The sequence below is a fragment of the Antechinus flavipes genome, chromosome 2 (assembly GCF_016432865.1).
Source record: "Antechinus flavipes isolate AdamAnt ecotype Samford, QLD, Australia chromosome 2, AdamAnt_v2, whole genome shotgun sequence".
Lineage (NCBI taxonomy): Eukaryota > Metazoa > Chordata > Mammalia > Dasyuromorphia > Dasyuridae > Antechinus > Antechinus flavipes.
In genome coordinates this window covers 634981459-634987458 of record NC_067399.1, presented here as the reverse complement: position 1 = coordinate 634987458, position 6000 = coordinate 634981459, and positions in this window count along the sequence as shown.

Below are 6000 nucleotides of genomic sequence, written 5' to 3'. Positions count from 1 at the left end.
TTCTGAGAAACCTGTATGTGGTCAAGAAGCAAAAGTTAGAACTCAACATGAACAACAATTGGTTTAATATTGGCAAAGAGTATAACAAGAACCTATGTTGTCACCTTGTTTATTTAACTTATATGCAGAGTACATCATTCAAAATACCAGACTGGATTAATCAAAAACTGGAATTAAGGTTGCTGGTAAAAATATCTACCATCTTAGATATGCAGATGATACTAGTCTAAAAGTAGAAAGTGAAAAAAATTAAGCCTCCTGATAAGGGTGAAAGAAAGTATAAAAGATGGCTTGAAGCTTAACAACAACAACAAAAAATCCAACAACTAAAATCATGGCAACTGGTCCTATCACTTCCTGACAAAACAGATTTTATATTCTTGGGTTCAAAGATTACTGCAGATGGTGAGTGCAACCATGAAATCAAAAGATGCTTTCTCTTTGGAAGGAAAAAGTGGCAAATCTGGACAGCATACTAAAAAGAAAGACATCCCCTAGCCAACAGATATCCATTTAGTCAAGGCCATAGTTTCTCCATTTGCAATGTATGGGCTGTGAGAGTTGGTTTATAATGAAAGCTAAGAGCCATCAAAGTGATGCTTCTGAATTATGGTGTTAGAGGAGTTTTAAGAGTTCCTTGAACATCAAGGAGATCAAATCAGATAATAGTAAAAGAAATTAATTCAGACTAGGTCATTGGAAGGCAAATAGAGAAGCTGAAGTTAAATACTTTGGCCACATAATGAATGAGAAGATAGGACTTACTGGAAAAGACCCTGATCTTGGGAGAAATTCAAGTAAAAAGAAAAAGGAAAAGACAAAATGGTTAGACTCAAGAAAGGAAAAAATACAAATTGGGAGATAATGGAGGATTAGAAGGGCCTGGTGTGCTGTGGTCTATGGGGTCACAAAGAGACATGACTGAACAACAGCAACAATATTATAATCAAGATGATGATTACTCAGTCTCTCATAGGGAAAGAGAATAAGAACAGTGAGTAGAAAGAAAGGGAAGTAAAAGGAAGACATTGCCCTAGTTGAAGCAGGGAGACAGGGACACATTGAAATACATTCACATGAGGGCCTCTGATTTTATTCAGGGACAATATGTACCTTGGGAGACCTCCTCCTTGAACAATAGTTGTGCTTCTCAGAAGCAAATCTTATCTCAGTATAATAGACTTATGGAAATCCATTATAGGCAAAGCAGAGTAGATGGGAAAACATAATATCCAAACTATCCTAAATAAAAATTCAAATATATTGCTATAGCTCCATTGTTATGTTTTATTGAATCTTTTTGCGTCAAGATTAATTACGATCTTGGTCTGTAATTTTCTTTTTTGTTCATTATCCGTGTATCAGGATTGTATTTTCCCCATATTAAAAATTTGGTAACATTTTTCCTCAATGCTTTTGTGGTCACTTTATGTGGCATAAGGATTAAATGTTCTTTTCATGCTTGGTAGTATTAATTTGTAGGTTTATCTCTCTGTACTTTTTTTTTTTCCCCTTGAGAGCTCATTTATAGCTTTTTCAATTTACTTTTCTGAAATCAGTTTGTTTAAATTTCCTATTTCCTGCTATGTTAATCGGTTTAAATATATATATATTATATATATATATTTGCAAATATTCATCCAGTTCTGTGTGGTTGTCATATAATAGTCTGCTGGTATATCTGAATACCTTAAATCTTTCCCTACACCAGTGCTTTCTCCATTCAGTCACTAAAAGTGATTTTCCTAAAGCCCAGGTCCCACCATGTTATTGCCTCATTCAATAAACTATAATGGCTCTCTCTTACCTCTAAGATCAATTACAAAATTCTCTGGCATTCAAAGACTATCATAAACCAGCCCCCTCCTTCTTTTCCAGGTTTCTTACACCTTACTTCCCAACATGGGCTCTTTGATTCTGGGATGTTGGCTTCTGTTTGTTTCATAAATAAGACACACCATCTCTCAGTTCTGAGCATTCGCTCTGATTTTGCCCAAAGCCTACAGTATTTTTCTTCCACCTTCCTAACTACTGACTTCTTTGGCTTCTTTTAAGTCACAACTAAAATTCCACCATCCATAGGAAGACTTCCCAAACCCTTTTTAATTCTAGTAGCTTCCTTCTGCATTTGTTCTGTAAAAAGTTTGCTTCGCATATATATTTGCTTGCATACTATCTTCCTCATTAGATTGTAAACCCCTTGGGGATTGTCTTTCTTATATCTCTAGAGCTTAGTACAGTGTCAGGTACATAGTAGGTGCTTAATAAATATTTCCTGATTTGAATTAAAATATATTTGTTGTCAATAATTTATGGTCATTCTGTTTGCTTACTCTCCATTGTGAATTCTCCCTCCTCATTTTGGTAATTTGGTTTTCCTTTATTTCTCCCTGTGTAATCAAATTACTTAATTAGTTTGTCTATTTTATTGGTGTTTTTTTTAAAAATTGGCTCTTCTAAACTTATCTCAATAGTCTTGTTGTTTTAAACTTTATCTCCACTCATTTTCAGGATTTGTACTTTTATGCTTATTAGATCATTAAGACTTTCATTTTTTGTCTTTGTACATAAATCCTGAGTTTGGTATGGTGACTTTTCATATGAAAGTTGCATAAGGAACGCTTTTCCAAGTGCTACTAGAGCCCTATAAATTTCTATGATCGATTAGGTAAGATTTCCCAGAAGATAAAACATCTGAATAGATGAAATGGATTGATCGACGGAAATTGCAGAAGTCATTTTGAGTAAAAGAGCAGTATCTTTTTGGGGAACAGTTGTTGGAACATGGAATAGCTATAGGAGACACTGAAAGTTTTTGGCAGGAGGCTGGAAAACTATGTCTGGTGTTGATCTACATTTGGATTTGATTCTGTTGAAAATGAGAAGCTATGGAAGATTTTTGAGTAGAGAATAATAGGGTGGGATGCCAGAGAGGAAAGGGGCACTAGAGGAAAGAATCTGAATTCGAATCTCAGCTCTCTCATTGACCAGCTGTGTGATTTTTGGCAAATCCCTTAATCTCTATGGGCCTCACCTGTAAAATCAGGAAGTTTAATTAGTTTGGGGGTTCTTGTAAAAAAAAACATTTTGATAACTATGTTTCAATTTCATGGTTTTCTTTGTAATCCTTTGTAACATTGTTCTCATAAGTGGTCCATTGGCTCTCCCAGGCTGCCCAAACTTTGGGAAGATGATTATGAAAAGGCAAAGAACCCTGAACTTGAAAATAGCCAGTGAGAGCCATTTCTTGTATGAAGACATGATTCTACCATGAAGTCTAAGCCTACTGTGATCTGCCACATCATGAATGACCTCTTTCTAGTTTTTGACACTATTGATCACTTTCTCTGCCTCAGTACCTCTTATTTTTCCCTCATCTCTCTGATAGTCCATCTCTGTCTCCTCCCTCAGGGTTTTGTCCTGGACCCTCTTCTCTTTTCCCTCTATACGAGAGCTTTTTTTAATGTAGGTATATTTCTACAATTATCTTGCTACACAAGAAAAATCAGATCAAAAAGGAAAGAAAACGAATAAGAAAATAAAATGTAATTGAACAACAACATAAAAGAGAGAATGCCATGTTGTAGTCCACACTCAGTCCCCACAGGTCTCTCTCTGGGTGTGGATTACTCTCTTCCTCACAGAATCACTGGAACTGGCATCAATCATCTCATGATTGGAAAGAGCCACGTCCATCAGAATTGATCCTCATATAGTATTGTTGTTGAAGTATATAATGATCTCCTGGTTCTGCTCATTTCACTCAGCATCAATTCATGTAAATCTCTCTAAAATCTTCCTGATGGTCGTTTTTTATGGAAAAATAATGTTCCATAACATTCATATACCACAATTTATTCAGCCATTCTCCCACTGATGGGCATCCACCCAGTTTCCAGTTTCTGGCCACTACAAACAGGGCTGCCACAAACATTTTTGCACGTGTGGGTCCCTTTCCCTTCTTTAGTATCTCTTTGGAATACAGGCCCAATAGAAACACTGCTGGAGCAAAGAGTATGCACAGTTGGATAACTTTTTGAGCATAGTTCCAAATTGCTCTCCAGAATGGCTGCATGTGTTCACAATTCCACCAACAATGTATCAGTGTCCCTGTTTCCCACATCCTCTCCAACATTCTATACCAGAGCTTCTTACACTTTTTCCACTCATGATCCTTTTGATCTAAGAAATTTTAATACAAATCCTGAGTACAGAGACATATAGAATAGATATACAAATCAAACATTTACTGATAATAAATCATAATTTTTGTGACCTCCACATTGTTTTGCCACCTATAGTTTTAAGGAACTTTGCTCTATACCATTTCACTTGGTGGTGTCATCAGCTCTCCTCTCTGTGTTCTTCCCCAATTTTCCTGCTGATCTCCAATCTCATGGCTGCAAAGTCTTGAAATGGGTAGTCAGTAGACATTTTAAACTCAATTATGTCCAAAACAGAATTATCTTTCCCTATATAATTTATATATTATTACCTATATATTATTTATTACCCATTCTCCCAATCCCTCAGGCTCACAACCTAGATGTCATCCAGGACTCACTCTTTCTCACCTCTCAGATCCAGACTCAGTGATTTCACATCTCCTTAATTCTTCCCCATCTGCAATTCTGACCTCTGATACTGCAGCCTTCTAGTGCAGAACCTTATCACTCATACTTGGACTGTTGTAATAGCTGCTGGTGGAGCTGTTTGCACTGTCTTTCCCCACTCCAGTCCACCCTCCATTGGGACATTAAAGTGATTTTCCTAAAATGCAGATCTGATCAAGTTACTCCCCTGCTCAATAGACTCAGTGGTTCCCTATGGCCTCCAGAAGCAAATATAAAACACTCCGGTCTCCAAAGCCCTTTTTAACCTGGTCCCCTCCTAACTTTCTACCCTTCTCACACCTACTCCTCTCCATTTACTCTTTAACCCAGTAACACCAGCGTCCTGGCTTTTCCACAAAGAAGATACCACATCTCTTGATCTTGGACATCTTCTCTGGCTGTCTGCCATGCCAGGAACGCTCTCTCTCCTTATTTCTTCCCTTAAGTCTCAATTAAACCCTTTTCTTCTCCGGGAAACCTTTCCCAGCTCCTCTTAATTCTAATGTCGTTCCCCTCCCCCTTCCTGTTCTCTACTTCTCCTGTCTAGAACTTGTATATCTTTATTTGCTTTTTGTCTCCCTCCTTGACTAAAGAGGCTAACTTTGTGTCCTTCACACTTAGCACAATGCCTGGAACATACTAGGTGCTTAATAAATGCTTGCTGACTGACTGACTGAATGAGGGAAGGGAGGGCAAAGAGCTGTCTAAAGAAGTCTCCAAGGGGTAAAGCTTGGGCGTTCCTTAAGAGAAGCAGAAAAGTCAGTAAAGAGGGGGTGGGAGCAGTGACTTTCGGGTGAGTTTCCTTCGTGTGGTGTTTGAGATGCTAGTGAGAGACATCCAGGGAGAAATCTTTCTAACGTTCCTATGGGGCTATGGAATCATACATTGGGTCTTTTTTCCAGCATCTGTTAGCTTAAGTCCTTGTTATAATGAGTCTACATTCTCTAAACACACATAGATTGTGAGGAGGAAAGACACTGAGAAGAGTATAGAAGTTGCATGAATTTAGCCAAAAGGATCAGTTGTATTTTAGAGAACTGAAGTGGGAAATTTATTGGAGAATAAAATAAAAAAATTATAACAATAGTAACACATTTATATAGCACTCCAGAGCATTTTGTGAGCATTAGCCCCGTGAAGGTGGGTAAATTGTGCAAAGTATGATCCTTTTTTAGTGGGTAAGCTAGGATTGCAGCCCAAGTTTATGTCCATCGGCAAGTCATCAGGGCGTGTCTTTGGCTTGCTCTTTCCTATTATCCTGTGTGTGCACAAGTTTTTGGCTTGTTCTGCCTGTTACTGTGTGTGTGTGTGTGTTCGCAAGGCCCGGCCCATCCCTGCCTATCATCTCGACCTCACCGGGCCAGCGGTTCCCCAGGGCCTGGCCCAG